The sequence below is a fragment of the Pongo abelii genome, chromosome 2, assembly GCF_028885655.2.
Source record: "Pongo abelii isolate AG06213 chromosome 2, NHGRI_mPonAbe1-v2.0_pri, whole genome shotgun sequence".
Classification (NCBI taxonomy): domain Eukaryota; kingdom Metazoa; phylum Chordata; class Mammalia; order Primates; family Hominidae; genus Pongo; species Pongo abelii.
In genome coordinates this window covers 158,866,689-158,877,343 of record NC_085928.1, presented here as the reverse complement: position 1 = coordinate 158,877,343, position 10,655 = coordinate 158,866,689, and positions in this window count along the sequence as shown.

Below are 10,655 nucleotides of genomic sequence, written 5' to 3'. Positions count from 1 at the left end.
TTTCATTTTAGTAAGGAGAGACAGATCAATTATAAACCTGATAACTAAGAGAAATTTTCAGTAAATCAGAAGATGACTATCACAATGGAGAAAAGAATAACTATGAGGGTGGAGAGACAGGAAACTAAACACTGGGGACCCTGAGTGAGGGGTAGGGCAGAGGATACAAAATAGAGTAGACCTCATTGAGAGGGTGACATTTGAGTTAAATGTAGACATGAAGAAGGGGAAGAAGGTAGTCATGAAGATATTTGAGGGAAGAGGGTCCTAGGCAAGAGAAAGAGTTAGTGCAAGGGCCTTAAGGTGTAAACATGACTGGTATGCACAAGGAGCAGCAGGAAGGAAAGGCTAGCTGGAGTAATGTGAGCAAGAGAGAGGAGTAGGAGATAAGAGAAAACACATAACGGGAGGTGAGATCTCTAAGGAGCTTTGAAAGCTATAGAAAGAACTATAGCTTTTACTCTGTATGAAATAGAAATAGGAGAGTTTCCTGATCCCCCTCGCAGATGTGTGACAGGAGTGTGGCTCACCTGTTCAGTCGCCACTGCTGCTCAAACCCTTGAAGGGAGGCAGAGCACACAGACTGACAGGTGCAGGAGGCCAAGTGGGCATGTGTTACAGTGTGCCCTTTTAGCTCTGCCACCTGCAGATGGTTTCAGCGTTAGCTAGCTCAATGGACCCTTTGCCTTTTTGCAAGGGCAGAGGGCCAGCATGACAGCTTTCTGTTTCCCAAGTTCTTGCCCAGCATCCTGGAACTATCAGGTCACATATGGGCTTGAAGGATGAACGTGGGGTTTTATTCAGTGGTGGAGGTGGCTCTCACCAGGATGGTTGGGGAGCTGGAAAGGGGATGGAGTGAGAAATTATCTTCCCCTGAAGTTTGGCCGCCCAGCAGCTGAACTCCTCTCTGACTGCCCCCAGCTGAACTCCTCCTGGCATTCAAACGTTCCTCTTCTCTCTTTTTCTGCTGCATCATTCTGCCATTCATCTGCTTGTCTCGTCTCCTTGTCTACTCATCTGCTTCTGGAGCCTGGGGTTCAGGGTTTATATGGGTACAGAATAGGGAGCCATGGCGGGCCAAAAGGCAAATTTTGGGCACAAAAACAGAAATGCCTGTTCCCACTTAGGGCCACAGGTCTCCAGGCTTGAGGGTGAGGCCTTTGCCAGGGAACTGCCCTCTTCCTGTCTCCTGTCCATATCATCCCCACTCTGAAGAGGCACATCTAACTGCCATTAGAATATGGACCATGACCAATCTTAGCTACTTCCTGCTGACAGGGGGTGTTATTTGGGGAAAAAGGCAGTCAGATTTCTCCCAGAGATCTAAGGGTCCCCAGCAAAAGGGAGCCATTGTCTGAAGCTCCAGTTGCCTGATGATTTGGAGTTTGATGACCTCTAGATGAGAGAGAAAAAAAACAAATTTTATAAGGTTAAGTGTGCATGGATTAAACATGTGTATTATACAGGGAAAGAATCTAGTGCCAAAGATTACAGAAATAAGAAGTAAGATATACTATTTGTTCTGAAAACACTATTGTGCCCCATGGTATAGAACAGAACAAGGGTAAGAACAGCAGGCATAGACAAGACTATAAGGAGGATATCCATGGAAGGTTAGTTATTACCACTTATCTTTCGTAATTTTTAGCTTGAGGCCCCCAGTCTCTTCACATTGGTACTTTGAGTGCTCTCCTGGGTCAACAGAGGTGACTCCATTGGCTTCCCAGGCCTTTACTCGGGTGTAATGAATCCAAGAGTCTATTCCAATGACCTTCACTGCCGTAGGAGTAGAAAGAAGTACAATGTAGAGTCCCTCCTAACCTGGGCCTATAGAAGGAGAAAGGGATGGAAGTACCTTTACTAGCACTAGGTCCCCTGGGTTGAATAGAGGTGGCCCTGGTACACAGAATTGGACCTCCGACAGTTGTTTCAGTTCCTATTGGAAATGGACCAAATATATTATGTGCCTAATTAAATCAGAGGTTACTTGGTCTAACAAGAAATCATTGGTGAGAAAAGACCAACCATACATCATTTCAAAGGGACTGAAACTTAGCTTTGAAGGAGTATTTCTAATACTTAACAGGGGCTATGGGGAAAAGGGTAGGCCAGGGAGATGAGTCTCCTGAGACAGTTTCCCAAGGTACCTTTTGATAATATCATTTGTCTTTTCTATCTTTCCTGAGGATTGTGGTCTCCAGGTACAATGAAGATGGTACTGTATACCTACTGCTTTTGAGACCCCCTGAGTGACAGCTGCCTTGAATGAGGGGCCATCATTGCTCTGGAGGTACTTAGGAGGTCCAAAACAAGGAATTATCTCATTGATCAGTACTTTTATTACCTCAGAGGCTTTCTTTGTCTGACATGGAAATGTTTCTACCCAGTTAGTGAAAGTATCTATCCATACTAGGAGGTACTGCATGTACCTTTCCTTTGGCATATGGGTGAATCCATTTGCCAGTTTTCCCCTGGGTAGCCTCCTATCCTTTGCATTCCTGGGAGAATAAGCTGTCAATTAAGGGGATTGTTTTCAAGGCAGGTCTTGCAAGTATTAATGACCTGCTTAACCATTTGTATCAGGTTTCTAACCTGAGAACAATCTCTGGGCCAGTTGATAGGTTTTATCCTTACCTAGGTGGAAGGCCTGGTGAAGGCTTTTAAGAACTTTCCATGGGTTGGCAGCTGGTGGATGAAGCTCACCATCCTCTGATTATAGCCATCCTGAGGACTGAAGGATGTATCCCTAAGAGGTGGCCCATTCTATTTCCACAAGAGAATATTGAGGTTTTATTTCTATCAGGGGGCACTCCCAGATCAGTGGGGCTTCAAATGGGTCAGAGACCTGGGGCCCACTTGCTGCTGATTAAACTGCTTGGTCTGCCAGCCTATTTCCCTCAACTATTTCATCTGTCCCTCTTTGGTAGTCTTTACAATGTATTATTGCCACTTCCTGTGGGAGAAAAACTGAGGATAATAGTCTATTAATTTTCTGATCATATTTAATGGGAGACCCATTAGCTATGAGGAAGTTCCTCTTTCCAGATAGTGGTATGGGCATCGAGGACCAGGAAAGCATACTTAGAATCAGTATAAAAGTTAACATTTTTCCTTTGCTTAATTCGAGCACCCTCGTGAGGGTGATTAGTTCAACTAGCTGACCATTTGTGCCCAAGGAGAGAGGTGCACTCTCAACAATATCATTCAGAGTAACTATTGCATACCCTGCTCTGTGAGTTCCTTTTTCTACAAAAAAAAAAAAAAAAAAACTTCCATCCATAAAGGGAATCCAGTCTGGGTTATCTAAGGGGGTTTCCTTGAGGTTCTCTCTGGCTGCATAGGTTTGTACTACTATTTGCTAGCAGTCATGTTCAAGTTCCCTGGATTCCTCTTGGAGGGAGGTGGCTGGATTTAGGGAGAGGTTCTTAATTAGAAGGACTGCAGAACTTTCTAATAACAGAGCTTGGTATCTGAGGAGGTGGTTTTCTGTTAGCCAGAGACTCCCCTTAGAAGACAGTAGTCCTGCCACATTATGTGGGATATAAATGGTTAAATTATTCCCTGTGGTTAACTTAGTAGCCTCTGGTACCAGCAAGGCTACTGCTGTGAATGCCCAGAGTCAGGCTAGCCATCATGTGGCTACCAAATCAAGCTCCTTACTCAGGTAGCCTATATGCTGCTGGGCTGAACTCCAGGTCTTTGTTAGAACTCCCAGTGCCATTACTTTTCTCTCTGATACATAAAGCTTAAATGTTTTCCCTATGGGGAGACTTAGGGCTGGTGCCTTAAGCAAGGCTTGTTTTAGTTGATCAAAGGCCTTTTTAGCCTCTGGTTCCCAAATTAGACAGTGAGATTTAGCTGCCTGAGTCTCCTTTATTAGGTGAAGTAGGGACAAGCTATTTCACTGTACACAGGTATCCATGGTCTACAGAATCCTATAATGTGCAAGAATTCCCTCAGTTTCTCGAGGGTTTTAGGGAAGGGAAAGGAGGAGATGGGCTTAATCCTCTCTTTGTCCAATGCCCTGGTCCTCTCTGACAAGGCCAGACCTAGGTATTTCACTGAAGTCTGAGAGAGCTGAGCATTAGAGTTTGAAACCTTATATCCTCTGTTAGTCAGAAAGTTAAGAAGGGCCTTACTGCCCTTCTAAGAGATTTCCTCAGTTGGAGTGCAGAGGAGAAGGTCATCCATGTATTGTAAAACTTTAACCTGAGGATGAAGGCACTCAGAGAGGTCTCTCAATAATGCCTGGCCAAACAAGGTGGGGCTGTCTTGGAACCCCTGAGGTAACAGTATTCTGGGTGGTTTGGTTAGAGGGATCCTTAAATGTAAACAAACACTAGGAGTCAGTGTGTAACGTTGTGCAGAAGAAGGCATCCTTTAGTTCCAGAACTGTGAACCATTTAGTCCCCTCAGGTATTTGAGTTAGCAGGGTATATGGATTGGTAACCACTGGGTGTATTGGAACTGCAGCCTCATTAACAAGGTGGAGGTCCTGAACTAGTCTTCATCCTTGTTGGGTTTTTGTACCCCCAATATTGGGGTATTACAAGAGCTGTTGCAGGGTTTGAGGAGGCTCTACATCTTCAAGTATCAATGATGGCTTCTAGTCCTTTCCTAACTTCTGGTTTCAGGGAATATTGTTTCTGGTTAGGAAAGGAGGTGGGATATTTAAGAGGAACCCAGACCAATATGTCAGGTGGGGCTCAGCCAATCTTCCTTCAAATTGCCCAAACTTCTGAGTCAATATCGGTCTCCACTAGGGGGAGACAACGAGTTTGCCCAGGGGCCATCATGGTGATGGTCCCTATACAGGCCAGAATATCCCTGTCCAACAGAGGAGTTTGGCTTTCAGGCATAATTAGAAAATCATGGGTGAACAAAACGTCTCCCCGGCTACAACTAAGGGGTTGGGGATAATATCGGGTTAAAGTCCTCCCTGAGACACACTTCATGATTGTGCTAAGAGAGCAGAAGGGCCCAGGACTGGAGGGGAGAACTCAGAGACCAGCCCTGGTGTCCAAAAAGGAGGTCCACTTTCCTCCCTTCAGTTTCCAGAATTACCCGGGGCTCCTGGATGGTAATTGATGGTCTAGACCACTGAAGCCAGGGAGAGGAGACCCAGGACCCATCAGTCCTGCTGCTGAATCATGTAGAGATTGGTTCTGAACCTGATGACCAGCATCCCCAGGGACAGTCCACCCTCCAATGGTCCCCATTGCGGATTGGACAGGGTTGAAGTGGCTTCCTCATGCTGCCTGGGTAATCCTTCTTGAAATGCCCTGGCTTGCCACATCTGTAGCAGTTAACAGGTGTACCCTGGGAATTCTGGGGTTTGTGGGCTTGCATGGTGGCTATTGAAGCCTCTGTATCTTTCCTGTAATTCCTCTGTCTCTCCTGGGCCTCCCTATCTCTATTATAAAAGACCGGGGTGGCTACTAAAGTACCATCTACCAAGGGTCTCCAAAGTACTATCTGGTCCCAGGGCCCATTTCTGCAACTTCTTCCTGATATCAGGAGCTGCCTGGATAATAAATTCATCCTTTAGGATTAGTTGTCCCTCAACAGAATCAGGAGATAGAGAGGTGTGCTTTACCAAGGCCTCTCTTAGCCTTTCCAGGAAGGCAGTGGGATTTTCATCAAATCTCTGGTCAATCATGGATTACTTAGTATAATTCAGAGGCTTGCTCCTAGTCTTACTAGCCCTCCATTATACACACCTGAAAGTGCCTCTTCTTCTAGTCTCCCATTTCATCATTGGGATCCCATCCAGGGTCATCCATTGGTACTGCTTCTCTTCCAGTTGGATAATGTTCATCCCCTTTCTGACACTATATATGATGATACAAAGCTCATCCCCAGATCTCTCTGCTGCTTGCAGAGTGGCCTGCTTCTCAGTGTCCATTAGGGCCTGATTCAAAAGTAAAGTAACGTCTCTCCAGGAGAATTCAAATACTTGGATGAAATTCTGGAAAGCCTCTATATATCTGCCAGGGTTATCTGAAAACTTGCCAAGATCCCCCCTTAATTTTGCTTTAAGTCCAGTAGAGAGAAGGGGACGTGAACCTTAATGAGGTCAGATTCAACAGGCATCTGTTGGAGGGGAAAGATTGAGACTGGGGCTTGTCTAAGGTGAGGATTTCTAGGAGGGAGCAAGTGAGAAGCTGAAGCTGTATAGGGAGGTTGGGTGGACCCAGAGGAGCAGGGCTGGAGGGAGCTGGCTCCCCTGCTCTAGGATTTGTATCTTTAGTTCCCTCAGCTTGCCCCTTGCAGCCTTTCCTGAGATGGCAAACAGCAGGCCTGGACCAATCTTATGCTGTCAGCAAAAGTCTGGATTGCCTTGCAAGGTGTGGAAAGCCTGCATATATGGGGTCTCAGACCATCAGTACTCATGTCTATGGAAATGGTCCAATTGCCGATGGTATCAAAATGAATGGTTCATTCCTGAGGCCATCATAGTCCTTCATAATTTGGACAAACCTTTGTGCACAGGGCTATGAGGCATTTTTCCTCCAAATTCTGAGGGTCAAAGCAGTCCCAGTGGTTCAGGATACACTCCAGAGGAGTATAGGCTGGCAGTGGTGAAGAGAACTGGTTGCCCATTATGAAAGACAGGGAATAGAGGTGTCCCTCATTTCCCTTCCTTATTGCAGTGAAAACTTGGGGTGTGATGGAGAGAGGAAGCAAGTGTCCTTTCTTTTTCTTCCATCTTTTTGTCCCTGAGTCTCGGCAACCTTGGCAGTCGCCACCCATGGTTACTGATCTGGCATGCACCCATGAAGCAGGGAAGGCCTAGAGAATAGGAATTATTTGCCCTTACCTTTGCCTTCATTTTTCCTACTGCCAGCAACCCTTGGGTTCCCTGGGCTTCATTTATGCCATGGAGCATGGCCTCCTTCCATGAGGTGGGAGGTTTAGTCAGCAGGAATTGGTCCTGCCCATTTACATTGTGCCTGTTGCCTGGCTTTGGACACCTCAGATTTGGTTTTCCTTTCTAAGGCCTCAGCCTGAAGCTTGGAGTCAAGTTTGAGACTAAAAAATATTTTAGAGGGCTGCATGTATCTGTTTAGATTAAACCTCAAATGAGCCCTGATGAATTTGCAGTTATCAGGGGGATAGGAACCCTCTAATTTAGAAAAGGAGAAAAGAGAAAACAGTTAAAGGGTCAAAACGGGGAGGTCCTGAGGGAAGAAGCCCTTGCTCGCTGCAAATGGGTCCTTCCCCCAGTTTGAACTGAGCTGAACTCCTTGGCCAGGAGATGAAAAGTTCCACCGATGCCGCAGGCAGGAAGCACCAGCCAGCCGGCTGCGCAAGGTCCTGGTGGCAGCTGCAGTTTTCTTCTGCCCCTTGTGGCCATTGGGTGTGGTTTTTGCATGCCGTGGACATGCCCAGGTGCCCGAGCTAGGAGGGGAGGGGGTAAGAAAAGGAGGTGCCGTGTGCACCTGAGACTGTTGGGGTGGGGGTGGTGATGATACCTATAAGAATAAACAGAAATCACATTGTTCTGAATTGCACTTTTTTTTTCTTTTTTTTTTTTTCTTTTTCTTTTTTTTTTTGAAATGGATTTTCACTGTCACCAGGCTGGAGTGCAGTGGTGCAATCTCAGCTCACTGCAACCTCCACCTCCCGGGTTCAAGCGATTCTCCTGCCTCAGCCTCCCAAGTAACTGGGACTACAGGTGCACGCCACCACGCCCGCCTAATTTTTGTACTTTTAGAAGAGACAGGGTTTCACCATGTTTGCCAGGCTTGTCTCGATGTCTTGACCTCGTGATCCGCCTGCCTCGGCCTCCCAAAGTGCTGGGATTACAGGTGTGAGCCACCACACCCAGCCTGAATTGCACTTCTGATGGCTGAACCAAATGCTCATTCTATTTAATATTGTGCAACCTGAACCAAAACCCGTAACATTATAAAGGAAGAGATGAGAGCCATTTCAAACTGTGAGAGGAGAAGACACCAAGCAAAATCTGGGGGTTTTAGCCAACAGGCTTCAGTCCTGGGGCCTTGCAGCAAAAAACACCTTCAGTTGCCCCAGGGCTTTACAGGGTGTGGCTCGCCTGTTCTGTTGCTACATACTCAAACCCCTGAGGGGAGGGGAGCATGCAGATGGACAGGTGCAGGAGCCTAAGTGGGGGTGCATTACAGTGTGCCCTTTTAGCCCTGCTGTCCATGGATGGCTTGAGTGTTAATCAGCTCAATGGACCCTCTGCCTTTTCACAAGGGCAGAGGGCCAGTGTGACATTTTGTATCCCAAGCTCTTGCCCAGCATCCTGAAAGAATCAGGCCACACAAGGCCTCCAACGTTGAATGCAGGGTTTTATTGAGTGGTGGAGGTGGTTCTCTGAAGGATGGATGCAGAGCTGGAAAGGGGGATGGAGTGGGAAGATAATCTTCCTGCTGGGCGGCCAAACTCCTCTACGACCACCCTCGGCTGAACTCCTCTCGGCGTTAAAATGTTCGTCTTCTCTCTTTCTCTGCTGTATCATTTCACCATTCATCTGCTTGTCTGGGATGGTGAAGACAGCTGTTTGCTCATTCTAAACGACACGGAATAGAGGTGTCTCCTCATCTGCTCATCTGCTTCTGGAGCCTGAGGTTTGGGGTTTATATGGGTACAGGATAGGGGAGCATGGCAGGACAAAAGGCAACTTTTGGGGTGCGAAAACAGAAATCGCTGTTCCCATTTAAGGCCATGGGTCTCCAAGCTTGAGGGTGGGGCCTTTGCCAGGGAACTGCCCTCTTCTATCCAGTATTTCCCTGTCTCCTGTCCATATCAAAATATAGCCCATTATAAGGCAATGAGCACAGGAATTACCTGATTGGACTTATATTTTTAAAGGGCCACTCAGGCTGCTTTGTTAAGAATAAACTGAAGGGAGATACAAGCAAAAAAGCTATTTAGGAGACTATTGGAGTACTCTAGGGAGGTATACTGGCAGTTTGGACCTGAGGTATATTAGTAAGAGATGGTGAGAAATTGCTCGATTTGGGGGATACTTTGAATAGGTGACAGATTGGATGTGAAGTGTAAGACAGAGAGAAGCTAAGGTTTTGCAGCCTAAACTGCTGGAAGATTGGAGTTGCTATTAACTGAAATGAGAAAGGCAGTGGTTGAAGTGGCTTTGGAGGGTGAGAAATATTAGTTAAGTTTAATAATTCTTACCCTTGTTTCCCTGTGAACTCCCAAAATTTAAGACATGTCTCAGTTAATTTAGAAAGTTTATTTTGCCAAGGTTGAGGACACACCCATGACACAGCCTCAGGAAGTCCTGACAACATGTGCCCAAGACAATCAGGGCACAGCTTGGTTTTATACATTTTAGGGAGACATGAGACATCAATCAATATATGTAAGAAGCACAATGGTTTGATCTGGAAAGGCAGGACAACTTGATGCAAAGACAGGAAGACTGGAAGTGGAGAGGGAGCTTCCAGGTTACAGATAGGTGATACACAAACAGTTACATTCTTTTCAGTTTCTGATTAGCCTTTCCAAATGAGGCAATCAGATAGGCACCTATCTCAGTGGAAGGGTGACTTTGAATAGAATGAGAGGCAGGTTTGCCCTAAACAGTTTCCAGCTTGAATTTTCCTAGTGATTTTGGGGGCCCAAGATATTTTCCTTTCACATTTCCCTCCTTTTCTTTTTAAAAATCTTTTGGCGAAAGCATTTTACAAGAAAATGAGCCTCTGGTCTCAGGTTCCATCTGATCTCTCATATCTAGGATGGTTTATTCCTAGATTGATAGGTCCCAAAAGCTCATTTTTAGCAGGTTTTGAAGTCTCATGTCCTGTGAAGATAAAATAAGGGGGAGGAAGGAAGAAAAAACAACAACAAACTAAAGAACAATCCTGGAAAAATTGATATAGGCCACATTACTCTGAAGTCTATACGTGAGTAAGCAGGTATGAAAGTGGCTTATGTATATAAACAGGTTTCTGCTATTTTCTTCTGAAGTTTAAGTTGTCTGGTTTCAGTTTGCAGGGTTTTAAGAAACCACAGCTTAGTTTTCAAGGCCTCCAAATTAGTTAAGATGGGGAAAACACAAAGGAGGAAAAAAATGAAAACATTATTCTGAAGACTTGTAACCAAGAAAAATTAGAATTTGGTCCGAACTGTAGAAAATAATAAAAAAATAGAAAACATTAGTTAAGACTAGAATATAACAACAGGTCTACTCTAGTTTTGAAACATAATTTTTCTTTTTCCGTCTTCTCATTTTTACTAAACACAAATCATGATAGGACTGGTTTGCTTTATTGTACTTGCTGTAATTATTTGTAAACAGTGCAGCAAGAATAATTATTTTTTACATTGGCTTTTAAATTGACTTTGATGGAACTTTGTTCCACAGGAGGAATCTCAGATAAGACTTTTTGAAAGCTGAACCCAGCCATGGATTTGTGCCATTAGATACCTATGAGTTGGGTGAATTTCCTCTCCTCTTGAGGTTCCAAGATAAACCTGGGGATTCTGTGCCTGTCAGAAGGTTACATTCTTTACTTACCACAGGTCAGAAACCCTGTACAGGAACTGTGTACACAAAATACGAGATCAGTTTTTCCAAGGGCTTTATTGGCTCCATAAGTCAAATTTGATTTCTTAAAGGAAAGCACACCATTCCAGTCAAAGCCTTGGTAAAATAACCAATT